The sequence below is a fragment of the Molossus molossus genome, unplaced genomic scaffold (genome assembly GCF_014108415.1).
Source record: "Molossus molossus isolate mMolMol1 unplaced genomic scaffold, mMolMol1.p scaffold_m16_p_8, whole genome shotgun sequence".
NCBI classification, from domain to species: domain Eukaryota; kingdom Metazoa; phylum Chordata; class Mammalia; order Chiroptera; family Molossidae; genus Molossus; species Molossus molossus.
The window spans coordinates 8,416,701-8,444,554 of record NW_023425402.1 but is presented as its reverse complement, the minus strand read 5'-3'; the positions used below and the strand labels follow the sequence as shown (position 1 = coordinate 8,444,554).

The 27,854-nt window shown below is 51.2% G+C and overlaps 1 long non-coding RNA gene across 3 annotated transcripts in view; it reads left to right on the top strand.

Annotated features, from left to right (window-relative positions):
* The window catches only part of LOC118621899, a 50,303-nt gene extending 26,756 nt beyond the window's left edge, over nt 1-23,547 (top strand). Inside the window, exon 5 of one of the 3 annotated variants that reach the window (XR_004957834.1) lies at nt 23,268-23,547. This is a non-coding gene — a long non-coding RNA (uncharacterized LOC118621899). Of the gene's footprint in view, nt 1-12,168; nt 12,218-22,212; nt 22,248-23,267 lie in introns of those variants that run through there. The other 2 variants (XR_004957835.1, XR_004957833.1) reach the window with 2 other exon arrangements.
* Nucleotides 23,548-27,854: the final 4,307 nt, after the last annotated feature.

The window sequence follows — 27,854 nt, the reverse complement described above, 5'->3', positions numbered from 1 at the left end:
GCACCGGGCGCCCAGCTGCACCCTCCCAGGGCCTCCCTCTCCTTTGGTAGCCGCCGGCCCAGGCCCGCCGCACATCTGGTCCTCGTTAGGGGCCGCCAGCACCAAAGCCGGCACATCTGGCCGCCGCGAGGCGGAGCGCGCAGGGCAGCGGAGGGGAAGGGGCACGTCAGGACAGGGCGGCCGCGCTGCCTCCGAGGCATCTGGAAGTGGAAGGTGGTGGGCGGCCGGCCGCAGACAGAGCTCTCTGCCGGCAAGGCTGGCTCTGGCCCCCGGGAGCCCAGCAGAGAAGCTTCTCGCTGGCAGGGGAGCCAGAGGCCCCAGAGGCCTCCCAGGATGAGGAGGTTCGGCCTGCGAGAGAGACAGGGTTCTCGACTCCGGGCACAGTGCTCCTGCCCTCGGGGAGGCCTGGGGCTGGGCTGGCGGCCTGCCTGGCTGGGGGGGGGGGGGGGCACGGTGCCGGGCTGGGGGCCTGCCTGGATGGGGGGGGCACGGTGCTGGTCTGGGGGCCTGCCTGGATGGGGGGGCACGGTGCTGGGCTGGGGGCCTGCTTGGATGGGGGGGCACGGTGCTCCTGCCCTGGGGGGGCCTGCCTGGCTGGGGAGCAGAGAGCAGCCCCGGGGGCGGCTGCAGAGAAGCCGACAGGCCCTGAGAGTGGTCGGCTTGAGGTGGCCGCACCTTGGAGCTGCAGGTCAGGAGGGCCTGTCTTCTACATCTTCTACGTCAGGACGGGGGATACTCATGTTTGAAAGAAGAAACAAGCGAGGGGCAACAAGGTGGGATGGAAACAGCGTTCCAGAGGCCTTTTCCTTACTGTGCCCCCAGGTCCCTTGCTCTCCTGTGGAGCCATTATTTGGGCCCTTTGGGGCCGGCTCCCTAAGGCTTTAGCAGCCCTGCCCATCTTTCCTGGAGGCATCAGCAGACCCTCCCGAGATCCTTTCCAAAGTCAGGCAGAAATAAAAGAACAGCCAGTCAATAAAAAGTTCAGCCTATTAGCTCAGCCCCGGTCTCTCCCCTTTGTCCTGCGGCCTTAGACCTTGCCTGGCTCCCACATGGACTTCCAGGCTATCACAAGCACCCCGGATTGCCTGCCTCTGCTCTCCACCTCCCTGTCTCCTCCCCACCCACAGCCCCGCCCAGGAACGGAGTAGTTTACCCACGGGTCCACACACCCACACTAGTGCCCTGGGAAGAAGTCTCAGAAATATCTAGTGGGGGCCAGTGGTAAAAGTAGAAGCCAAGAAGAACAGCAGAAAACTCAAGGGCTTTGAACCCAACAGACCATCCAAAATCCCACTGCTTACCCCTTTGAGCTCCAGTGTCCTCATCTATGAGGGTAATATCCCTTAGAGAACTGTTTTAAGCTCTCTGATAGAAATATACAGTAATGATATTATATATTTCCCCAATAGGAATATCATGTAGTTATAGCCCAGCCAGTGTGGCTCAGTGGATGAGCGTGGACCCATGCACCAAGAGGTCACTGGTTCAATTCCCAGTCAGGGCACATGCCCAGGTTGTGGGCCAAATCCCCAGTGGGGGGTGTGCAGGAGGCGGCCAGTCAATGTTCTCTCTCATCCATGTTTCTATCTCTCTCTCCCTCTCCCTTCCTCTCTCTCTTAAATCAGTAAAGAAAAAGAAATAAAAAAAATATCATGTAGTTATAAATTAATGTGGGAGGTTTTACATTTTTTATTTTGGAATTATTTTAGATTTATAGAAAAGTTGCAGTGGTTGTATGGAGAGTTCCAATAATCCCTTCATCCAGCTTCTCCTAAGATTAACATCTTGCATAACCTATGTACATTTGCAAAAACTAAGAGATTTAACATTGGCACAATACCATCAACTATGAACTTTATTTAGATTTTCCCAAAACATATGTAATTTAAATTTTTCTACTAGCTACATTAAAAAGGTAAAAATAAACAAGTAAAATTTATTTTAATAATATATTTTAACTCAATATGTCCAAAATATTGTCATATCAGCATTAATCAATGTAAAACACTCTATGAATGAGATTTTTACTTTATTTATTTTTTATCCTCACCCGAGGACACTTTTTCCATTTTTTGTGTAGATAAAGTGGGAGGGAGAGAGAGGAAGAGAGAGAGAGAAATATCAACATGAAAGAGACACATCGAGTGGTTGCCACCTGCACAACCCATCAAGGGCTGGAGACAAACTGCAACCAATCACGCACCCTTAGCAGGAACCGAACCCGGTTCTCTCTGGACCGCAGGCCCATGCTCTAACTGCTGAGCCAAACTGGCCAGAGCACTTCATTTTTTAATTAAAAGAAATTTTCTGATCCTCACTGGGGGATATGTTTCTACTGATTTTAGAGAGAGAGTAAGGGAGAGAGAGAGAGAAACATCGATATGAGAGGGAAACATCAATCCGTTGCCTCCTGTACACACCCGGACTGGGGATGGACCCATGACCTAGGTATGTGTCCTGACCAGGAAGCAAATCTTTTGGTAAATGGACAGCGCTCCGACCAACTGAGCCACTGGGCCAGAACGTTCACTTTTTTTTTTTTTTTAATCCTTACCTGAGGATATTTTTCCATTTCAGATAGAGAGGGAGGGAGGAGGGACGGAGAGAGAGAGAGACAGACATCGACTGGTTGCCTTCCACAGGACCCTGACCAGGACCAGGACCAGGACCAGGACCGAAAGGCAACATAGGTACGTGCCCTTGACCGGAATTGAACCCTTGACTCTTTGGCCCATGAGCCGACGCTCTGACGCTGAGCCAAACTGGCCAGGGCCATTTACATTTTTTAATACTACGTCTTTAAAATCAGTGTGGATTTTACAGCACATCTCAATTTGAACACTAAATTTTCATTGGAATTTTTTTTTTTAATCATTGAAAAATCCTGAAGTTAGACTTCCCAAAATTTACAGTTGAAACAATAGTTGTTCTAAATATATTTAAAAGTTTTCTAATAACTGAATTAAGTATAAATTTTAAATTTTTTGTATTAAATTAAGTTAAAAATTAGGTCCTCAATGGCACTAGCTACTTTCTAACGCTCAATAGCTGCATATGGCTACGCTACTGGGCAGTTTTAGAATTAAAAGAGGTCACATATGGCCCTGGCTGGTTTGGCTCAGCGGTTACAGCGCTAGCCTGTGGACCAAAGGGTTTCAGGTTTGATTCCCACTGTATGAGTCTGGGTTGCAGGTTTGATCCCTGGCCCCAGTTGTGGTCATTTGGGAGACAACCAGTCAATGTGTCTCTCTTACATCGATGTTTCTCGCTCTCTCTCTCTCCCTCCCTCCCTTCCACTCTGTCTAAAAACCAATAGAAAAATATCCTTGGGTGAGAATTAACAAAAATAAAAATTAAGATACTTAAAAAAAATAAAATAAAAGAGGTCGTGTATGAAGAACAATGCCCAGCACACAGCAGGTATTTAATAAATGCAGTCTTATGTTATTATTAAAGCCTGCAGTTGCCATCAGTAAAATTAATTTCTAATCATGTTATCAAGACTTTTACACTGGATTGGCTCAGTGGTTAGAGTGTCAGCCCACAGACCAAAGAGTCGAGGGTTTGATTCTGGTCAAGGGCACGTACCTGGGTTTCAGTTCGGTCCCTGGCCCTGGTCCGGGTCATGTGGGAGGCGACCAGTCCATGTGTCCATCTCACATCAATGTTTCTCTCTCTCCCTCCCTCCTACTTTATCTGAAGATAAATGTAAAAATATCCTCAGGTGAGGATTTAAAAAAAAAGACCCATGCACTTCCAGGTGTAATGGAAGGAAGCAGAGAAAGGTATTGGTCTGGGAGAGAAAAGAAGCGGGAGGGACCAGCTGGAGGGACCCCATCCTTCTTAGCCCTGCCATGTGCTGGGCTCCCACTGTCCCAGCGCCTGCCTGGCCTTGCATTCAGTGCTTTGCCAGTCTTCAGAGCAGGTCCTATGACCTCTGGTCTCAGGTGAGGAAACCGAGACTCTGAGCTGAAGCAAGAGAGAGGCAAGCGCCCTGAGTTCCCACCAGCCACCTGGTCTCATTCTGAGGTCTGGGTGCTCTTTTCCCCACTCTGGGCCTCAGTTTCCCCAAATGGGTTAAGAAAATGAGATGGAAGTTGGTTTGGGTTACTGGGTCCATCTAAGACAATTTAGAATTATTCAAATAGAGGACATTTGGCTACCCTTCACATCTCAAAATTCACCTAATTCTGATTTGTAAATAAGTAAGTAAATGAGAAAGAGAAAGGGAACTTATCTTACAATTCCCAGTGGGGGCAGGAGGACCTGCCATGTAGATGGCAATATTAGTGTCCACAGGTTGGGACACCCGCTCCCAGTGTTGAGGTGCCTAGGAAACCTAATTAATTATGGAATTATGGGGCGCCGCTTGTGCTAATATAGAATCAGGGCCGAGGGAGTTAGGCGTCTCAGGGGATAGTATAACGAGCTGTGGCAGTCTTGTGAGTCACCGCTCTGCTCTCCAAGAGGACACACCTGCCTCCCAGGAGTGGGGGCTGTCGCTCTCTGGTCAGACACACACACTGTGGAGAACCCTCCCCCTGCCCTGGGCTTCCCTGGGACACTGATCAGTACAAGCCCCTCCCCTTCCCATTTTAGCATCATTTCCCAACAGCCTCCCACAGACTGAGGCTGTACTGTCCACCAGGATGCCACAGACTTGCTGCTTCTTGGGAACATCTCATTCCAGAGGGATTCCTTCTGGGAAGGTTTACTCCGGCCAAGCCCAGCTGTGCCGCTGAGCTCTTGAGCAGCCTCCATCCAGGGCCAGTTCTGGGGAGCAGAGAGGCAAAGGCAGAGAGCCGAGGGGACACACACTCATCGAGCCCCTCCTCTGTGCCAGCACTTGGCATCCCTTAGCTCCCTGAAATGTCACAATGAGCTGTGTGATGGGTTCCATCACCCACACGTTACAGACTGGGAAATTGAGACTCAGGGGAAAGTAGCCAGGAAGGAGCACACAGCTAGAAAGTGCTGGAGCCGGGGTTCCCGCCCAGGCTGTCTAACCCCAAAGCTCTTGTTTTTATAAGATCATCTCAAGCTATTGTATAAAACACTTCCATTATATATATATTCACTTAACTCTCCAAATATTGAGGGCAGGTCTAAACAGAGAAAGACGATTAACCTCAAAACTAATAGAGGGGAAAATACAGTGGCAAAAAATAACAAAGCCAATAATAATAATAATAATAATAATAATAATAATACAGCCCGGCCAGTGTGGCTCAGTGCTTGAGCCTCGACCCATGCACCAAGAAGTTGCCGGTTCAATTCCCTGTCAGGGCACATGCCCAAGTTTGGGCCGATTCCCATTGGGGGGCATGCAGGACATGGCCAATCGATGTTCTCTCTCATCAATATTTCTATCTCTCCCTATCCCTTTCTCTCTCTCTAAAAGCAATAAAGGAAAAAAATAACAATAATAATAAATCCAAAAGAAGGAGAATAAAGAGGAGAGAAAGAGGACATAGAACAGATGGAACCGCCCTGGCCGGTTTGGCTCAGCGGTTGGAGCATTGGCCTGCGGACCAGAGAGTCCTGGGTTCGGTTCCCGCTAGGGGCACGTACCAAAAAAAAAGAACAGATGGAACTAATAAAAAGCACAGAATAGATGTCATCCCAAATATATTTATAATTATATTAAATATAATGGACTAAATGCTCTTGTTAAAGGATAAAGATTGTCAGAATGGCTAGACAACAAATCCTAACTCTCTGGGGTGTACAAGAAATACATCCAGACTTAAATGTAACTCATGAATCCATAAAAATCCTAGAAGAGACTGTAGGCAACAAAATTTTAGACATCATACGCAGCAGAATTTTTACTGACACATCACCTAAGGCAATAGAAACAAAGGAGAAAATGAACACATGGGACTACATCAAACTCAAAAGCTTCTGCACAGTGAAAGATACAATCATCAAAACGGAAAGCTACCCACTGTATGGGAGAGCATAATTGCCAATGATATATCAGATAAGGGGTTAATTTCCAATATATAGAGAGTACTCATACAACTCCACAAAAGGAAGACAAAGAATCCAATTAAAAAATGGGCAGAGAAAGTAAATAGACACCTCTCTAAACACGACATACAAATGGCTAAGAAACATATGAAGAAATGCTCATCATCACTAATCATCAGAGAGATGCAAATTAAAACAACAATGAGGTATCACCTCACACCTGTCAGAATGGCCGCCATCAACAAATCATCAAACAACAAGTGTTGGCGAGGGTGTGGAGAAAAGGGGACTCTAGTGCACTGCTGGTGGGAATGCAGACTGGTGCAGCTACTATGGAAAACAATGTGGTGTTACCTCAAAAAATTAAAAATTGAACTTCCATTTGACCCAGTGATCCCACTTCTAGGAATATACCCTAAGAAGCCTAAAACACCAATCAGAAATAATATATGTACCCCCATGTTTGTAGCAGCACTACTTACAATCGCTAAGATCTGGAAACAGCCCAAGTGTCTATCAGTAGACGAATGGATAACAAAACTGTGGTACATATACACAATGGAGTACTACGCAGCTGTAAGAAAGAAAGACCTCTTATCCTTTGAGACTACATGGAGGGACCTTGTAAGTATCATCCTAAGTGAAACAAGCCAAACAGAGAAAGACAAGTTTCATATGATCTCACTTATTTGTGGAATATAATGAACATAACAGTCTGAGGAATGGGGGAGTCCCAGAGACGCGGAAGTGGGGTACAGACTGACAGTCCCCTAAAGAGGGGTGTGGTGAGGGAGAGATAAACCACAGAACTTATATGCATGTATGCATGCACAGAGGGCATGGACAACAAACTGGGGAAAGGGCAGGGAGGAGGGAGGGGGAGGGGGGAATCAGTGGGGGGAAAAAGGAGAAACATCTGTAACAAAAACTAATTAATAAAAAAAAAAATTAAAAAAAGAAAGAAAGAAAGAAATACATCCAAAACATAATAAGGATTCATAAAGGTTGAGGGCAGAGCCAACGTCTGAACCAGGATCTCTGAGGCTTCAGGACATGCTCTTTCCGGTCTCAGACTGCCATGTGTCCCTTTCACACCTTGGCCTCAGTTGTCTCTGAGTGAGCACTTGCCACGCGTGTGATTTAATGGAAGGTACTCGGACACCATCATCAGATGATTCAGCCATGTGACCCTGGACTTTCCTAGGTGACCTCAGTGTCCTCCTCTGTAAAATGGAACAATAATTCATACCTCACGGGGCTCCTGTAAGAGCTACAAACATCTTCATGGCACCCGCTACACATATAAAACTATAATTATGTTTATTTTTTGTTTATATTATGATAATTTTCCATGTGCCTGTGTAATTGATAAGACTCTGTGGCCAGTCCAATAGAATATTAAAAACTTTTCCTTGTGTGTTTTTGGTGGGGGTGGAGTGTGGTGTGTGGGAGTGGGGGATGAGTCCACTCTTCCTTCCAGGCCGGGAAATTCAAATGGGGCCAAGGGGTGACTCCAGGATGCCCTCTTCCTGTTTGTTTGCAAGCTTGACCAATCTGTCACTCTGTCTGTGATTAGGTCATACTCCCGCTCAGGCCCTAACCTTGGCGACGTCCTGCTGTCTGTGTCAGGGTCCCTCCTGTCTTCAAGGCCTCTGGTGACTTGCTTTCTGTCCTCCCCTTCCACCTGTGCGCTCGCCCCTGCAGGCAAACTGCCTCTCGGCCTCCCGCAGCCCTCTCCGGCCGGCAGGCTCTCCCACCGCCCGCCAGGGCTGCCGCTCCTCTCTCGTCCGGGTTCACATTCCCTTGTCTGTAATCCTGAGCTCCAAACACTAAAAACCAGACTTTTAAAAACAAGCTTGATATAAACTGATTTGGCCACAAATCTTGTCTGCTCTGATGTAAGGTTATTTAAAGTCTCTCTTAGGTCTCATGCTGCTCGTACATTCACCACAGAAACTGCTGTTTAATGAAGGTGCTGGGGGCGCTGTCATGCCGGCACGGGCGGCACGCCACTGTCCCGGAGGACAGAGGGCTCTGAAAACCCACGCGTCTGACCTCAGTGATAACATGTCACCTGCTTTAGGTCCTATGGCTCATCCTAGTCACAACCCTGGAAGGTGGGCATTAGCGCTCCCACCCCAGTTCACAAAGGAGGCCCAAGGTCATATAGCTGGGAAAGTGGCCAAACCCAGTTCTTCTGAGTGCCCTGCTCCCCATGTTCCCCTGTACCAGGTTCCTCTCCTTCCTCAGCAGCTACCTCCCCACCTTGTCCTCTGTGTCCTGACACCCGGGACATGTGTGCACCATAACGCCGCATTTCGCTCACTGGGCAGAACGGAGGGCTTCTCACGCTCCAATGTGCGCACAAAATCGTAAGATGATGGTTTGGAGTTAACACTCCTGGGGGATAGTCTGCATTCCTGATAAGCTCTCAGTTGCTGTTGGACTCCACTTTCAGGAGTTAGGGGCTAGGGGACAAGTGGAACAGAGATGAGTCAGACCCAATCCCTGCTGTCACCACCCTCATGTACAAGAGCACTCTGTGTATCTGATCCGGAGGTGGGTGCAATTATCCTCATTGGACAGATTAAGTGCCATGTACAGAGAGGTTAAGTAACTTGCCCAAGGTCACACAGCTCAGAAGAGAGAGCCAGGATTTGAACCTGGTGAGATGTGGAACCGGTGAGTGCAGTGTGAGCACCAGTCATCGCAGGCAGGACGGCGATAGCACAACAGAGGTGAGGACCGGGTTCCTGTTCAGTTCAGGTGCATTTTCGGGGTCACTGGAGCTCTTTCCTCTGAACACCCAAACCCATTTTCTCCAGAAGCTCTCTCTAAAACGGATTGTACATCTTCCTGCTGTACACAATTTAACCTTTTCTTGATAACTCAGGCCACTGTTATGATTACTGATGTTTGTAACCATAGCAGGGCCTTGAATAGTGTCATTTCATCCAAAGTCGTTTTGTTATAATGACAAGATGCCATAGGAACTTAACTCTTGTTTATATCAATTAGTCTATAGTGAAATTGGTCTCGTTACATGTCGTTTCACTTAAAGTTGCAGAACCTCTTGATGTTGAGGACGTATTGTATTCTAAAGTATTAATTCTCAAACCATCAGCTTTCAGTTTCTCGTAGCTGTTCCTATACACTGTGGGCCGAGAAACCGAGTGACCCACCTCGTCAGAATTCCATGGAAGGTAAAGTTTATAGGTGCAGAATGAGGCAGCTTCTTAGGACCCGCTTCTTTAGGACAAACAGGCTTTAGCTTTTGCACATGGAATTTATGAGATTCAGTTGGGTTGCTCCTCTACGTGTTTTTGCTTATTTCCTGGTTCATGGCTGCATTTCTGAGAGTTAAAGGAGCTGGATAGGCACCCTGATTTACAAACTAGAATGTGATCGGACTCCTAGGGCAGTTTTTTGAGGCTGCCTGGGGTCCTAATCTGTACCCTGAGGGGGGACATGGGCCTCTGGGTTTCGAAAACCGGCCTTTGGAACCCACAGCACTTACTGAGCATCTACCGTGTGTGCTCACACACGCTGGGCGCTGCGGACAAGAAAATCTGTGCGCTCAGGCCTCATGCATTACAACATCGAGTTGAATAAACAAGTTGCAACACGTGAAGCCTACCTCACCTTCCAACAGAGAGGGCTAGTGACAGCAGTGCCGCAGCACAGCGAGGACATCCGCAGGGAGGAAGAGAGGCCCCTGGGTGTGGTGAGCACAGCCTGCATGTGGGGTCAGCAAATCTGGCTCTGGTTTCTACTCTCTGATCTGCCAGCAAACTCATATCCTCGCTAAACATCAGTGTCCTCATCTGTAAAATGGGGATAAACCTCCCTCCTTCTCGGGCAGTGGTGAGAGAAGGCCCGGGAAAGCACCATGGAAACTGTAAAGTGCAGTCCACATGTGTGCAGTGAGACTCTGGCAGGTTTTGGGGATACCGACCCATTCTGGTTACTTCCAGTGACGAGGCGTTATTTTTTATTTTTTATTTTTTTTATCCTCACCCTAGGACATTTTTCCATTTTTGTTCAGATAGAGCATAAGGGAGAGAGACGGAGAGAGAGAGAGAGAAACATCGACGCGAAAGGGACACATCGAGTGGCCGCCACCCGCACGCCCAACCAGGGCCGGGGACAAACTGCAACCGAAGTACGTGCCCTTAGCGGGAACCGAAAGTGGGTCTCTCTGGACCACAGGCCGACGCTCTAACCGCTGAGCCAAACGGGCCAGGGCTGATGAGGCATTATTGTAAGGCTGTTCAGGGAAGGGAGGAAGACTCCAGGGGTCTCATCAGACAGAGCAGCCCCACGGGACAACTGGGTCCTCCTGCTGGAGCCCTGGACGCTCACACCAAACCCAGCTGTGGACTCTCTGCCTCACGCCTTCTGCTGCCTCCTGGCTCCTGCTTGCTACCTTCTCCTTATGTAGTCTTCACTTCTGCACCTCATGGTCCTCTGGTTTGCAAGCATTCCCCTGAGAGAGAACTGGCTTGATGGGAGATGTTCAATACGTAAGGTCCCCACAGGGCGGAGCTTCAATGCTGGGCTATCCCTCCTCAATGCCCCTGCTGCAGGGTCAGCCTGGAAGCGGCAGGCCAAAGCTGGGCCTGGGCAGCTGCGGCCAGGGTGTGGGCTCCTGTGCCCAGCAGCACAAGGTCGCCCCGTGGGGGCTGTGGGTGCGGCTTGCCCTCAGAGAGAGCAGTGCACACTGTCCATTGCAGAATGAGAGCTATTTTTACAGAGGGAAGACATCATTAAAGCAGTTCATCTGGCCAGCAAACAACACCTGCCTGTCACGTCTCATGTGCCGCTCAGTAGGGGCCAGCCGCAGGCCATGTTGTGCAATCTGGGAAGGTTGTGCTGTCCCCAGTCTCCGTGTTCTGCAGGTTTCTCTGGTGGATGACACTCTCTTCTCAATGACCTCTGCCTCCAGGCTCTGGCGTCTCTGTGTGTGCTCCCCAATCCCGTGACTAAAACCTGCACACCCTGGCCTGCGTGGCTCAGTTGGTTGGGTGTGGTCCCGTGCACCAGAAGGTTGCCAGTTGGATTCCCAGTCAGGGCACATGCCCAGATTGCAGGCTCAATTCCTGGTACAGTGTGCAGGAGGCAGCCGATCGATGTTCTGCTCTCACATTGATGTTCCTCTCTCTCTCTCTCTTCCTTCCTCTCTCTCTCTAAAAATTAATATTTTAAAAATCTTTAAAAAACAACAACAACAAACAAACCTGCACCCAGCTTTTCTCCAAAGGGTGATCATTGTAGCATTGGACAGAATAGAGAAAAGTTAGAACCAGCTTACATGTCCAGCAGTGGGGGACTAGTTACCTATACTTGGTATATTTATATGACGTGTGCACGTATGCATTAAGAGTTATGTGATCAAAGAATATCTAATGATGTGATATAACAGTAAAGGAAAGTGCAATTTGGCATTATTATTATTATTATTATTATTTTTTGGTATGTGCCCCTAGCAGGTACCGAACCCGGGACTCTCTGGTCCGCAGGCCGACACTCCAACCACTGAGCCAAACTAGCCAGAGCCCATTTGGCATTATTTATGTGTGTATGTGAATATGTTTGTGTACACTCATCTACAAATATATCATTTACATAGGAAAAAGACTAGAAGGTCTTTGTGTAAAAAATGTTAGTAGAGGTTATCTCTGGGTGATATTTTATGAGCAAATTCTGTTTTCTTATTTAGACTTTTTCCCCCCTACATTTTCTATAAAGAATGTGTTATTTTTATAATCAGGAATAAAACCCCATAAATATCATTAAAAAACAAACAAACAACCAAACCCTGCCCTCAGAAAGAAACATGTAACTCATTTCTCTTCCACACACTTGAAGGATTCACAGGTCCCATGAGGGAGAGTTGTATTTTCCGGGAAAACGGAATTTTTCATGAAAGGTCTGACGTTCTGCCGTTCTGCCGGTGGAATGTGAGTCCCAGCGACCTAATGGGGAGGTGTGGAGGGAGCAGCGACCTTCCCTGGCTTCCTCTGGGGAGGTTGTAAAGGTGGCCGGAGGAGGGTGAAGTGGAAGAGTCCAGAGTGGACAGAGCCAGGACACTTCCCAGAAAGATCACCTTGTCATCCACATGTTTCAAAGCAGTTAGAGTGAAATGGACGTTTATGGTGTCAGTTACAGCACTGACGGACCTTTGTTTCCCTTCAGGGAAAGATCGGAAGGGAAGAGGAGAGAAAAGGACCTTAACAGACGCTATCAAACTGTCACTATTGGGGACCTCTGGGAGTGCGGGGGAGGGGGAGAGGTGGAAGGGGGCACATGAGGGCATTTGCCTTTTAACTTTGTCTTGTTAAAGTTAAAGAGAGTGTCGCTGGTATGTGGGTTTTTGGTAGTCTTCAATTTTTTTATTGTGAACACAAGATACCTTTGTAATCAGGGGGGGAAATGTTATAATGAAAGGACTAAACATGTGGTTGTCCACTGGGTGGTCATCCTGCTGTCCCCACCTGCAGGTCACCGACCACCCTCACTCTGGGGCCACAGTCCTTGGGCTCAGAGCTGCCCACGCCTGGCAGGGGCTGGAAACAGTGCAGAGAGCAAGCAGCCCAGGTCCTCCACTGCCCACTCCGGCCCCTCTGGGCAAATCTCTGACCCGCCCGGCTGGCTCATTTCGAAGTCACGGTCTCAGCTGTCTCCCCAAGTTTGACCCCATCTGTGCCTCCCTGCCTGCTGCCAGCTGCCAGGCCTCCCTGCTCACCTGGACTCCAGCCTGACCCCTTCTGAGCAGCCCTTTCCTGGGCTGGGACCGCCAGGCGTGCACTCAAGGCTGCGATGGCCAGGCTGGCTCAGAAGAGGTGCCTGCAGCCTCCGCACGGCCCGGCAGGAGTTCCTGGACCTTGGAGACAGATCAAGGCTCACCCTGTCAGTCAGCAGGCGAGCAAAGCAGGAGGTCACAGAACCCTGACGAGACTTTATGACGGCCCTGACTTTATGAGGCCACCTGCCAAAGCGTCACAGACTTTGGGGTCCTGAGACACCTGTCAAATCCCGCTTCCTGTAAGTGTCACCCCAGCTGCGGGACCCTGGACGCGGCCCTCCTCCGAGCTGCGCTCCCTTCCGCTGTAACACGGAGATGGTGACGATGTCTCTCATCCAGGGCCTCCGTCAGGAGCAAACAGGTTCGTGTGGGCGGACACGTTTTGTGAGCTGCAAGTGCTTAAATGGTATTTTCTGTGAAAACCCATTCTGGCGTTTTGAAAAGTTCTTTTAAAAAAACCATCTAGCCCTGGCCGGTTTGGCTCAGCGGTTGGAGCATCGGCCTGCAGACCAGAGAGTCCCAAGTTCGGTTCCCGCTAAGGGGCACGTACCAAAAAAAAAATCAGCATCTAGCCCTGGCCGGTTTTGCTCAGCGGTTAGAACGTCGGCCTGCGGTCCAGAGAGACCCAGGTTCGGTTCCTGCTAAGGGCACGTACCTCGGTTGCAGTTTGTCCCCAGCCCCAGTTGGGGTTATGTGGGTGGCAACCAGTCGATGTGTCTCTCTCACATCGATGTTTCTCTCTCTTTCTTCCTCCCACTCTATCTGAAGATAAATGCAAAAATGTCCTCAGGTGAGGATTTAAAAAAAGCAAACCATCTAGTCCTTGAGTGTTTGTTACCCACTCACTACACGTGCTCAATTCCCCTAGCAAGTCAAGAACTAGGAGATGCCTGTGGCTGATCACCTAGGAACTTAGCTCAACTGGGGAAATGGAGCACTCACATGAAAAGTTCATTTTCTTGGCCCTGGCTGGTTTGGCTCAGCGGTTAGAGCGTCGGCCTGTGGTCCAGAGAGACCCACTTTCGGTTCCCGCTAAGGGCACGTACTTCGGTTGCAGTTTGTCCCCGGCCCTGGTTGGTTGTGTGGGTGGCAGCCACTCGATGTGTCCCTTTCACGTTGATGTTTCTCTCTCTCTCTCTTCCTCTCTCTCCCTCCCACTCTATCTGAATAAAAAAATGGAAAAATGTCCTCGGGTGAGGATTAAAAAAAAAAGTTCATTTTCTTGCCCGGCCAGTGTGGCTCAGTGGTTGAGCATCAACCCATGAGCATCGATTCCCAGTCAGGGCACATGCCCAGGTTGTGGGCCCAATCCCCAGTTGGGGGCGTGCAGGAGGCGGCCAATCAATGTTCTCTCATCGATGTTTCTCTCTCTCCCTCTCCTTTCCTCTCTCACTGTGGGGAAGTCACTTTCTCTCACTGAGCCTCCCTCCTGGGCTGGGAGAAAGAAGCGGTGATGCCCCCCACGTGACACTGTAGTGAGAAAGAAAACATGCATGCGAGGTGGCCACCTTGGACAAAGTCATAAACGCCTCTAAAGTGAGGAAATCAACATGGCCCCTCTTTTGAACATCTATTTTTAATTATGGCAAAAAGCAAAAGTTACCATCTTAGCCATTTTGCAGTATATAGAGTTTAGCAGTGCTCAGTATAGCACATAGTTGTGTGAGTGATCTCTAGAACTTTTTTATCTTGCAAAACTGAAAGTCTATACCCATTAAATAATAATTCCTCATTTCCCCCTCCCCCAGGTTCTTAGTAACTGCGATTCTACTTTCTGTTTCAACAAACTTGACCACTTTAGTTACCTCCTGTCAGTGGAATCGTGCAGAACTTGTCCTTTGCGTTTGGCTTATTTCACGCGTGATGTCCTCAAGGTTTGCCCATGTTGCAGCATGTGTCAGAACTTCTCTCCTTTTTTAAGGCTGAGTAATATTCCATTGCGTGTGTAGACCACATTTCATTTATTCATCTTCAGTGGACATTTAAACTGCTTCCACCGCTTGGGGAATTGTAGACAACACTGCAATGAATGCGAGAGTGCAAATGCCTCTTTGAGGCCTTGCTTTTAATTCTTTTGCATATATATCTGAAAGTAGATTTCTAGTTTTTTTACAAGTATGTTTTTATTGGTTTTAGAGAGAGAGGAAGGGAGAGAGAGAGAAACATCAATGTGAGAGAGAAACATCAATTGGTTGCCTCCTGTGTACACCCCAAGTGGGGATCAAACACCGCAACCCGGGCATGTGTCCTGACCAAGGATCGAACCAATGACCTTTCAGTGCAGTGGACGATGCTCAACCAACTGAGCCACACCAACCAGGGTGGTAGTTCTATTTTTTATTTTTTGAGGAATTTCCATACTGATTTCCAGTTGCATCATTTTATAATCCCACCAATGGTGCACAATAGTTCCAATTTCAGCACTTATCCTCTTTTTTTTTTTTGAGTAGCCATCCTAATGGTGGTGAGGTAAACAGGGTCTCTTTTTGGAAAACGATTGAAATTTCTTCTCACTGTTCCAGCAATGCTTCTAATGAGTCTGATCACGGCATTGACCGAGCGCTTGGTCAAAGGAGTGTGTTTTCTCTGATCTGGGAGAGCCCAGCACAGTTGGGCAGGACGCCAGTGCTTCCGACCAGCTGAGAGCTGTCCACCATGGCCTGTGGCTGGAGAAGGGCACACATGAGCTGCAGAGACAGGCCAAGTCTGCCACTATGTTTGCTTTGGCTGAAAAGGTGCCACCCAGGAAACAAGGCATTCGCCAGGGTGGCCAGATCCCGTCACCCTTCTGGGTGGCCTCTCACCGGTGTTATCTTGCTCCTGACATGTCTCCCAAGGTGACCTTTGGTGAAGAAATTGTTGAGAAGTTTAAAGCAAAGGTTGTGGGCTCTGTTGAATAAACTTTGGGGGAAGGGCCTCGAGGCATGACCGAGGGCCAAGCAAAGAGGTGACCTACTCTGGTGCTACAGGAGGTCCCTGTACTTGGGAAGCCAGATGGGAAACTCAGGTGCTGCCCAGGAGAAAGATGAGCAAGAGAAACTTCCAGATAGAAGGCTCGCAGAAAGAGAACACCAGTAGACTGCCGGGGTGCAGCCGAGCAAGCCTGGCAGTGTTTCCCACAAAGAGACAGTGGGTACCACGGTTAGCTCGTGGCTCGAGAGTCAGAAGATTCAGGTTCCAACCCGACCAGGCTTCACCACTGTGTGGTCCTGGGCAAGTAATGGCAGCTCTCTGAGCCTCAGTTTCCCCATCTGTAAAATGAGAACAAAACTGCCATCTCAATGAGTTGTTGTGAATCAGTATTGCTTACCAAACGGCTGCTGTTCACTGAGCACCACTTGTGAGTGAGCACTCACTGTGACACAGTGGCCAAGAGCGTAGGCTCTTGGGTTCGACAGACCTTGGTTAAAAACTGAGATCTACTGCTCATTAACTGTGGGACCACAGACGAGGCTGTTCAGCTCCCTGGGCCTCAGTCTGCTCGTCTTTAAAATGGGGCTGATAAATGGGAATGCTAATGCCGGTCTCCCCAGATGGATAGGCATTGGCGAGGGATCCCATAGTGCTTTCATGTAACAAGAGTTCACGACATGCCTCTGTGGGCCTGCACTGTGCTGGGGGCAGGAGATTAGGGCTGAATTAGACCAACCCTGCCTTCAGGAAGTCATCTTTGATGGACAAGGAAACAGCTCGTTTCCATAGTGAGGGGGGAAGGTTGGGGAGTTAGAGGCTTGGAGCTGCATTTGCAAAGTGCCTTCACACAAATAAAGGTGGTTCGGATCCAAGCACGGCGGAGCTGGTGGACAGCGCCCCTGGATGCCACCTGTTTTCCTGGACTCCCGTGGCTCTTGGGTTTGAGAGGAGCCTGCATTCCGTCAGTTTCACCCTCCCAGGGCAGATGCGAAGGGTGGGACAGGGTGTCCTGGGGCTTTGAACCCATCCTGGTGTCTACCCCGTCCCGAGAAGAGGCTCCAGGCAGCTGGTGAGTGGACAGATCTGGAGGTTTAGCCTTCTGGGGTGAAGGTGCCATCCGCCGAGGGCCGCAGGGTGGGCTGTGTCTCTGGAAGACCACTGGCCTGATGTCTGGGGCCAGGAGACAGTTGTCCTGCCCAAAGGCCTCCCGAGAGACCCTCTGCTGACCCCCGGCCCCTCGTTTTCCCTGGAAGAGTGTCCTGGGCACCCTTGCCCTGCCTCCTCTCTGGCCGAGAGCTCACAGGAGCGGGCGCGTTGGGGTGCGGGTACTTCCACCCACCGTGGGTCCAGCGTGTGCCCGCTGCCTGTGCGCCGTCGGATCCTGTGTGCTCAGGCTCCCAGCCTCCCAGCCCCAGGAGGGAGCCCTCCCCTGTCACCAGAGTCCTGTGGGAGCCCGACAGGGCGAGGGTGGCAAGATGATCTCTTGTCAACACAGTCAGAGCTGGAGTGGGCTCCCTGGCTGAGCCCAAAGGGACGCAGGACGGCTGCTGGGAGTGTCACTGTCCCGGCAGCTGCACCTGGGAGCGCCTGCCCGGCCAACTCTTCTTCCCTCATCCGAGGGAGGTCCGCGAACCAGCCACCAGTTTCTCCTCCTCCTCAAGCCTGTCACCATTTCCACACACAGCAGGGTCTGTGGGGGTGGCGGCTTTTTCCAGACATGTATTTAAGTGAGGAGAGAAAACAGGCGAGTCGCCCAGGATTTGCCAAATCAGTAGGCAGGAACGCAACCCAGGAAGGATGCCAAAAGTAAGACGCCGGCGAGGGTCGCCCTCCTCGCCTGAGAGGAGCCCTTCCCAGCCCAGCCGGTGCTGAATATGCGATAATCACACTTCTGTTTGAGGACGGCCCTTGGTCCCAGGGCATCGGTCTCCTGGTCAGAAGGTGGCAGAGCCCTGATTGTGGGCAGTGAGTAATGGTGACTCAGGGAAATTCGCAAGGACACAGGGAACACCCCGAGTCACCAGGGACATGCCCTGGTTCCCCCTGCTGGTCAGGGAGCCAGGAGTTCTAGCCCCTACCAGAAAGGGGGAATTTCTAAAATTTTTCTGGGAATGTTGGCAGAATCCGAAGGGATCTTCTAGAGGAAACGTTAGGCTCTGGGTGTTTTCAGATGGAGAAATTACTAAACATTTTTCACCTTTATATCTATTTTTGAATTAGCTCTTTTTCTCTTTTAGCTCCACAGTATATTCATCTCTTTATTCTGATGGGGCATTTGTTACCTGTGTACCCCAGAGAGGAAATAATGACCGTAACAACAGTAGCTAACATTTGCTCAGCCCCAGGATGTGCCAGGTTTCCCCGCGAGCTTCGTGTCTCAGGTCTAAGCCCCCACTGGTCTTCAGACGCACCGCCCTTTATGAACCACTAAAGAGTGCGTGACGTGTCATTGATTTTAAGACTCCTCAGACTGCAGAACTGTCAAAATGGGAACCTTAGAATCAATAAAATGCAGTAACGAATTTTCATTTGTCGCCTTTGCCTTACAGATGGGTAAACTGAGGAACAGAGACTGTGTAAACGTGTCTCGATGTCACAGAGCAAGTATATGGTGGAAATGGGATTGGAGCCCAGAGTTGGGTTGCAAAGTCTGAGCTCGTAACCACTGCGCTATCTGTTATAAGTAAGTGATATCTATCCAGGGGCGGAAGACAGATAAGGACTCAAAATAAAGAGGGAAAGTGGGACCTCACCCGTCACTCCCTGTTCCTTATCACCCAGGCCCAGTGTCGCTGTTGTGCTGATGTTTCACTCTGGCTCCTCCTCTCGCTCCCAGCAGCTGGCACCCTGCTTCTGTCCCCCTCACTTCTCTCTTGTTCCCACTTGGGCTACTGCAGTAGCCTCTTAGCTGTTACCCTCCTCCAATCTCCCCACCCAACATACACCCAGTGACAGTCATCTTCCCAAAATGCGAATCTGATGTTGTGACTCTGTCCAAATCCCAGCGAGCCTTGTTCCCCTCTCCCCTGGGGCAGCCCCTGCCTGTGCCGGTGTCTGAGGATGCGGAGGTGAGCGCCGCCCACGGGGCCCACAGCCACGGTCTCCAGGACGGGCTTGGCGGAACACCTGCTCTGCAGACAGCGACCACCTCACGGAGGATGAGGGGAGGTCACCGAGCAGAGGGCAGCAGGGATTCCCAGGCAGAGGGACCCGCGTGCACAGAGGCCCGGAGTTGAGAGAGGTTGGAGCACATTGTCGGAAGGGATATGTCTCAGATAAGTCTGGAAGGACGGGCTTCGGGAGTGGGGGACAGCTGGGCAAGGCTCCCTCTTGCTGGTCCCACCGGCCCTTTTTCAGCCTGTTCTCCCCTTCCTCTGTCCAAACGCCCTGTATGGTGGGTGCTCGTCTCCCAAACAGGCACCTTCCTCTGCACACACCCTCCACAGCCCCCTGCTCAGCAAACTCATCCTTCCAAACCCTCCCCAGTGAAAACACTTCTGACCCTTTATTTAGCTCTCTGAGCTCTGAGCCAGGCAGAAGCCGGGGAAACCGGTCTTGGGTTCAACAGGGGGATTTGGGAGCATTTTGACAAAAGTTAACTGAGTAAAAGCCAAAGTGCTTACAAAGGCCTTTAAGACCCTGCACAGTCTAGACACTGCTCTCCCTTTGCCAGCTCTGCTGGTCTCCTCTGGTCCTTAAATACCCGTTCCCTGCATTCCTACCCCAGGTCCTTTGCACTTGCTGTTTCTGGGGCACCTTTTCCCTCCCTTCTCGGCAGAGCTCCCTTCTTCATCTTCATCAGATTTTGCTCAAATATCACCCAAACACCCTATTTAAAATTGCAACCCTATCTCACACTCTTTCTTGCTCTCTTTTTCTCCATCAAACTCACCATCTTCAAGAGGTTGTATGATTCACTTATTTGTTTACTGTCTGTCTTTCCCCATGAGAATGTGTGTTCCAGGAGGGCAGGGATTTGGGTCTGCCTGGCTCAGCCTGTATCCGCAGCATCTAGCACAGTGCCCAGCATACAGTAGGTGCTCAATAAATACTTGGTGGTTGAAAGAGTGAACTCTGAGTTCTGACTGTGTGCCAGGCAGGCTCTGCCCTGAGTGCCAGGGAGGATGGAGAGCTGAAAGAAAGAGGCCTCTGCCCCTCCACAGGTGCCGGAGGAGCTGGTTCTGGCGGGCAGTGGGACAGGTCCCTGACAGCCAGGTGAGTCCTGGGTGAATCACCGCTAATAAGATGGTGAGGGCCACGCCAAGCGGCTTCCCACACAGGCGGCTGACAGGTCACTGCCTGTCCCCAGGAAACTCCTCAATAAGGATTGAACAGGACCCTGGGCTGGGGCGGGAGGAAGTGCCCGCCTCCCCTCGAGACCCCACCCATTCCTGAGGACTGAGTTGGCTCACCTGGGCTCCCCACCCCCAGGTCTTGGCAAGATGCTGGTTTCTCAGCCTGGGCCCTGAGAGGAGTTCCTTCCTAAAAGGAGTTTCGCTCGCTTAGTCCCACGCCCCTCCCGGGCAGGGCCTGTTTGTCAGCTCGCCCTGCCTGGGTCACTGAGCCTGCACAGGAAGGCGGCTGAGCCTGCAAACGCCAGGACACCTCTGGGCAGCCTAGGGACAGTCAGCCAGCCAGTCAACCGAATTTATTAAGTGTGAGGATAGGATCAATGGGGTTTGTTGTTGTTTTAATCCTCACCCGAGGATATTTCTCCATTTATCTTCAGATAGAGTGGGAGGGAGGGAGAGAGAGAGAGAGAGAAACATTGATGCAAGAGAGACACATCGATTGGTTGTCTCCTGCATGATCCCAACCAGGGCCAGGGACCAAACTGCAACCCAGGTACTTGCCCTTGATCAGAATCGAACCCGCGGCTCTTTGATCCGCAGGCCGACGTGCTAACTGCTGAGCCAAACCTGCCAGGGCCAGTGGGGCTTTTAAAGCCTGACTGCACAGTGTGAAGGCCTCCATGACCACATTCCACCTGCCACACTGTCCAGAATGCCATTAGGACAGGGAATCAATTTCCGGAAGCCTCCGTTTCCTCATCTGCAGAGCGGGGCAGAGCGTCCTGCCCGTGGGCAGCTGCCGGGCTGGGGTGAGGTCATGGGTAGACACAGCGAGGAATGCAGGTGGGTAGCCAGGCCTCCGCCCTGCAGCCCAGAAGATGTGGCCGATGTGGCAGATATTGGGAGGAAGCTGGCCAGGTCCCATCCCAGAGTGAGCCAGGCCGATGCCTCGTACCTCCTTCCCTGACTCTCAGGTCAGTGCACTCGGGGCCCGAGCAGGTCCTTCTGCCCCAGAAGCCACAGAGCCCTAGCTGGGTTGCCTCACCCCAGCCCTCTGCCCGGCTCTGAATCCCCCACCCTTATTTATTTGTGTCATGGTAACCGGCTACAGCTGTTAACAAATGTATTTGTTGATCAGTCATCAGATGTCCGAGGCACTGCCAGCTGCCAGGCACAGTGCTCGGTGGATGGATACAGAGATGATGAGGCCTGGCCTCCAACCAAAGGGCGCACAGTCTAGGGGTACTCAGAGGAGCGAGTGGAGTGGGGTGAAGTGGGTTTCGGGCAGAGCCTCAGAGCGAAGCTGCAGCTTGAGCAGGGCTGTCTTTGTGCTCTGCTGACTCATATTTGTCACTTAATCCTCACCACAGCACACAGGCATCATCACACTCATTTGGTGGATGACAAAACCAAGGTTTAAAGAGCTGGAGTGACTCGCCCAGGCCTCGGTGACTGAGCATGGCCAAGGGGCTCATCTGGCATTCCAGTCTCCTGGTCAGTGGTTTCAGGGGTCTCTCATGCCCTACCTCGAGTCCCCCACCCCTACGTCATTTATTCTTACACTAGACGGGTACGTGCTACGTGCTAGGTGCTGTCCACGAGCTGGTGACAGGTACAGTCTAGAAGAGAAACCACACACCTCCCCAGATGGTGACACCTTTAGTTCAATTATCCATTCGACACGTTCACTGAGCACCTACTGTGCGCCAGGCAGTGAGTCGGGTGCTGGGGGGAGGCGGAGCACGGCCCTCGCGGAGGCTTCTCCCGGTGGGAAGTAGACAGCAGTCAGAGGTGAGCAGTGCTCCTGCAGGGACATGATGCAGGGCAAGGGAGTTGGGAGTGGCCAGGGTGCTATTTTAGACAGAGTGGTCAGAAGTGCCTTTCCAAAATAGGTAACATTTGCTTGTGGCTGCTTTTGAGATGACGTTTGAGGAGACGAGACTGTGGATATCTGAGGAAATATGCCAGGCAGAGTGGACAGCGAGTGCAAAGGCCCTGAAGCAGAAGTGTGCTTGGGTATTTGAGGTGTATCAGGGAGCTGAGGAGGTAAGGGAGGGAGTGGTGGAAAGTGAGGTCAGGGAGGTAATGGGGAGGCACATATCCTAACGGCCTACAGGTCACAGTGAGGTCTTGGCTTTTACTCCAGTTGAGGTGGCAGCCACAGGAGGGTTTTGAGCTGAGGACTAACCTGATTTGACCTATGTTTTATTTTTGTTTTTGTTTTAAAAGGATTTCTCTGGCTACTGTGGAGAACAGACTCTCGTGGGGTGAGGACTGGGGGGAAGCAGGGGATAATGAGGGGTTGCTGGGTCACCCAGGCAGAGATGGGCCAGGCTGGTGGCGGAGTGGTCGCATCGGAGATGTGCTTTGAAGGGAGCCCAATAGCATCTGCAGACAGACTGGACATGAGGTATGAAGAAAAGTGAAGGGTCAAGACGACCCTGGCTCCAAGAACAAGAGGGCAGCTCTGCCCAGGTCACAGCTGGCCTGTTTCACATCCTGCACCTGGAGCATGGCGTGAGCATGGCTTCCCCGGCAGAGTGCTGGGCCCTGCTTCGCTCCCGCGGCCGCTTGACCTCCTCCTCTCGAATGTGAGCTGGGCCCAGCAGCTGCCATGACCCTTTCACCCCGGGGGGAACTTCAACACGAACCACCTCTTTGGAAAGCAGTTTGTCCATGTGTGTAAATGTGTGTTTCTGTAGTCTTTATTCTGTTCCATTGATCAATTTGTCTATCCTTATACCAATATCACACTTTCATTACTATTATTTATAGTAAATTTTGAAATAAGGTAATGTGAATCCTTCCATTTTTTTTTTTTTGTTTTCAAATTATGTTGGCTATTCTAGGTCTTTTGCATTTTCATATACAGTACTTTTTTTTTATTAATTTGTTAATTTCTTCCTTTTTAAAAAATTTTTCAATTGTGGTTGACATACAGTATTATATTAGTTTCAGGTGTACAACATAGTGAATATGAAGCGATCACTCTGATGTCTAACACCCATCTGACACCATACATATTAACTTGCTAATTTTTACAAAAACAATCGTGCTTGAATTTTGATAGGGAGTGCATTTGAATCTACAGATCAATTTCAATTGAATTGCCATAAGAATATTGAGTTTTCCAACCTATGGACATGGTATGTGTCTTCATTTATTCAGATCTTTTAAAAACATTGTTTTGAAGTTCTCAGTGTATGGATCTTACACTTATTTTGTTAATATTTTCCCTAAATGTTTACTTTTCATACCCTTTGACCCAGTGAGTCCCTTTCCAGGAAGTTCCCCGGGGAAGTCACCTGAAGTTCAGACGGCGCTTCGACATCAAGACCTTCCCTTAGATAGTCCTGCTGCCCTGAGATTCCTGTGTCCGAAGAGGTTCGGTGTGGAAGGACAACCCTTATGCTACAATGTCCAGTGGATGCAGTGGTGCTCAGGAGGCACACAGAGGGGAGAAACAGGCAGCGATTACCTCTGAGTGACTGACTCTCGGATTGCTATTTTCACTTTCTTCTTTATACTTTGTTGCCTTGTGTTTACCCTCTCAGATGAACATGCATCGCCCTTATGATAATTTGATTAAAAAGCAGTATTAAAAAGGAAATGTGAGTTCCCAGAAGCTGAGGAAACGCAGCAGAGGCCAAGCCAGAGAGGAAAACCAGTGACCCATCCCTTCCAAGGAAAGGCAGGGGCCACGTGGAGGGAGGCAGGCCTGGTGCCCCGCCAGCCAGCGCTGGGCTTACCTCCTCCCGCAGGGCTGCCCAGGGGGCGGGGCTGAGAGTTGTGGCGGGAGAGAGCAGAGGCCCCTCTCTCTCCCCAGGCCTCCGAGGGTGTCCCCGTCCTTGCGCCCCTGCAGCCCTGAGTTTGCCCTCCATGACCTCTGCTCGCAGTATATGGGCGGGAAGCCTCCTGCCTTTGTGCTGTGTGTATAACCTGTGTGTCTCCCCATAGGCTGAGTGTCTTACAATCAGTAGTTCACAAAGCACCATCCCCAGATTGGCAGCTTCAGCACCACCTAGGAACTCACTACAAATGCAAATTCCCAGGCCCTCACCCCAGAGCTACTGAATCTGAAACCCTGGAGGTGAGGCCCAGCAATCTGCGGTTTGTTTGTTTGTTTTTTTTAATCCTCACCCGAGGACATTTTTCCATTTGTTCAGATAGAGTGGGAGGGAGAGAGAGGAACAGAGAGAGAGAGAAACATCGATGTGAAAGGGACACATCAAGTGGCTGCCACCCGCACAACCCAACCAGGGCCGGGACAAACTGCAACCGACGTACATGCCCTTAACGGGAACCAAACCCAGGTCTCTCTGGACCACAGGCCGATGCTCTAACTGCTGAGCCAAACCGACCAGGGCGCAATCTGCTTTCTAATGAGCCCTCCAGGGCTATAGTTTGAGAACCACTGCCTTATGGTACAGCCCACTGAGACCCATGTTTTATATGGGTTATTTCTTTTTACAGATGGCCATGATTCCCATTTAACAGATATAGAAACAAGCCCAGAGAGGTTAAGAGACCTGCCCAAGGTCACACAGCCAGCCAGAGACTCTGAGTACATGCTTTTATTGTAACCTCTGTGCTCTGCAGCTGCCTGGACTTCAGGCTTTCCTGTGGGTGCGGTTGGGTGCTGGCACACAGAGAGGCGTGGGCATAGATTGAACTGGGATTTAGGTACTGCAGGGTCAGAGCCTTGGGTGCTCAATCAGTTGGGTGCTGGCACACAGAGAGGCGTGGGCATAGATTGAACTGGGATTTAGGTACTGCAGGTTCAGAGCCTTGGGTGCTGACCCATTCCCCATGAGACCCAGCCAGCCCGGTTCCCCTGTGGGAAGAAGGCGGGCTCTGCGCGCCTGCTGAGGCCCCTGGGGTAGTGACCGCAGTCCATCTTGACGACAAACACAGGAGGGGTGCAGCGCCACCTGCTGTCCAAAATGGTCAGTAATGCTGGTGGGTAAATGCAGGGACCCACAGACAGTCTCAGGAACATGACAGCCTTGCACATGCCTCCTCCCACAGCACATGGGCACACGTGGATGTCTGGGCCTGTGGGCACGTGGGGCTCTCAGACACGCGGCTGGAAAGATAGAACTAAATTCACTCATTTACTCCCCCATCAAATGTTCATTAAGATATGCCAAGCTCACAGTTGCTGACCCTTGGGTGCCTACAGGCCGGGTGATGGTCAAGAGACTAGGAATCACAAGGTGATGTGGGATGTACCTGGTGAGGTCATGGAGGCAGCCCCTGGCCCATCTGGACTGGGTTTGGGAGCAGGGAAGACTCTCAGCAGATCCACACCCCACCGGGTCTTATGAGAGCAGGAGGCTCATCAGAGCGAAGTCCAGAGGAGGAGCTGGAGAGGGGGCTGGGGCCCACTGCAGCGGGTCTTACACACAGACCTCGGAGCCCCCGAAGGCAGTAGGGAGCCATGGAAGGTTTTCGGCCAGATTCTCGTGCCACACCATACTGACACATCTGTAGTAAAGCTTAGGACCTGAATGTCTTAGCCCCTTCTAGGGTTAATCTTGTTTTGTTGTTATTAATCTTCACCTGAGGATATTTTTCCATTGCCTTTTTTTTTTTTTAATCCATTGACTTTTTTTTTTAAATCCTCACCCGAGGACATTTTTGCATTTATCTTCAGACAGAGCAGGAGGGAGAGAGGGAGGAAGAGAGAGAGACACACACATCGAGTGGCTGCCACTCACACGACCCCAACCAGGGCCAGGGACAAACTGCAACTGAGGTGCGTGCCCTCAGCAGGAACTGAACCCGAGACTCTCCAGTCTACAGGCCGACGCTCTAACTGCTGAGCCAAACCAGCCAGGGCTCCATTGACTTTTTTAGAGAGAGTGGGAGGGGGGGAGGGATAGAGAGAGAAACGTCAATGTGAGAGAGACACACCAACTGGTTGCCTCCCACATGACCCCGACCATGGGCTGGAATCGAACCTGTAACCCAGGTACATGCCCTTGACTGGGAATTGAACCGGTGACCCTCTGGTCTGCAGGTTGATGCTCTAACCACTGAGCAAACCAGCGAGGGCTCTGGGGTTAATCGTGCATGTGACTTGTCCCTGTGAGCCGCTCCTCTTGCTGCAGCAGCTGCCCGTGGACGTGTCTGGGATGGGGAGAGGCACCCGTCCAGAGAGAAAGAAGCCTGTGTCCTGTCTAGAAAGGCATAAAGCACATAACAGTCACCGTTAAGTCAAGCATCCCTGGGTGCCCAGAAAATGCCCTCTTTTCAACTCACTAGGTCATCTGAGACAGCTCCGTGGATGGGACCTATTCCCAAACATAGCTCCTTGTGCCCACCAGGTGCCCCAGGCCCCTCTGGGGGCTCAGTGCCTCTCCGAGGGGTGGGAGCCAGATGGGAGTGTGGGTGGGCGGTGAATAGAGTAGGGTCTAGACCACTGACACGGGGATCCTGGTTAGGGGCGCTGGGGGAGAAGGGCGGACCTCCCGAGGAGCAGGTGGCGAGGGCGCTGAAGGGAGCGCTTCCAGCCGGGTCTGCGCCGAGCAGGAGGCCCGGGCTGCAGGGCTGGTCCCCACCCGCCGGCCCTGGCCTGGCCTCCGGCCTGCGGTTTTCCTGAGAAGGGCCGCGGTGGCCGCTTCCGAGAAGCCCCACCAAGACTTTACTGTCAGGGTGACTCCAGGTTCCTCTTACTGAGGAAGGGGAAGTGGTGGGGTTTCTCCTAAGGGCTTTCAGTTTCTTTCTAAGAAGCTGGAGTGTCCAGGCCCAGGGCCCTGGGCAGAGGCAGGTGCCCGGGGAAAGCTGTGACTGCAGGGGCTTCCCCACAGCCCCAGGAGCTCAGGCGCGTGGACACCGGGGGAACGCGCTCCCTCGGCCCGAGCGACCCTCTTCCGAGTCCGGCTCCTCTGGACTCGGCTGGGGCTGACAGTCTGACCCCAACGAGGACCTGGCAGGTGACACTGGCTCAGTGCAGATTCCTGGCCAGTGGACGCCCGTTTTGGAAGCCCGAGGCTTCTTGAGGCCAGGTGTCGGGAGCCCAGAGAACTGAGAACAAGCCTTCAAAAAGTCCCCCTGGCCTGTGGCAAAGCACAAGCCCTCACACTGAACTGGCCACCACTGCCGGTGGCATTGGCCTGACCAGGCACCCAGCCGAGCCTTGCACATTAGCCTCCTCCGGGAGCCCCACAGGGCGCCAGGACGCGGAGCTGCATCGTCCCCAGGTCAGGCACCTGCCCAGCTCACACAGCCCGCCAGCCCCTTCTTCCCGGTAGGCTTGTTCTCAGAAGGCAGGGAAGGCAGCCTATCTGTCCCTCTTATCGAGGAGTGACTGGGAAGGTCTGGCCTCCGATATCCCGACCTCAAAGCAGCTGTGCCTCTCTGGGAAGCGAAGCGCAAGCAAGCGAAAGCCACCCCAAGATGTTAGGAACTCCCCTCGCTTCTATTTTCCTCTCTCAGGCATTGTTTTAGGGTTTCTGCTTTGCCAACACATGCGTTATGGGGACAGCAGGGGGGTTTCCCTAAACCATGATGCTGTTCCGTTCAAAACAATTTGCTGAGAGGCCCACAACTGTGTGACTCACAGCTGCGGGTAAAGGGGCCTGACCGGGCACAGGGGACACTCAGTGTGACCAGGATTAGTGAGTAAACACACTGGACATGCAGTCAGATTTGAATGGCAGATAAACAACATTTAGGATATCCTTATACTAAAAATATGGTTGTTTATGTGCCATTCAAATTTAACTGGACATCCTGTTTTGTGTCTGGCCACCCTGGACACTTGGCACCCGGGGCAAAGCTCCAGCCTTCCCCACGGTCCCAGCAAGGGTACAGAGACAGTAACGGGGAGAAGACCACTGGTCTGGGTGCAATAAGCCTGGGATGTC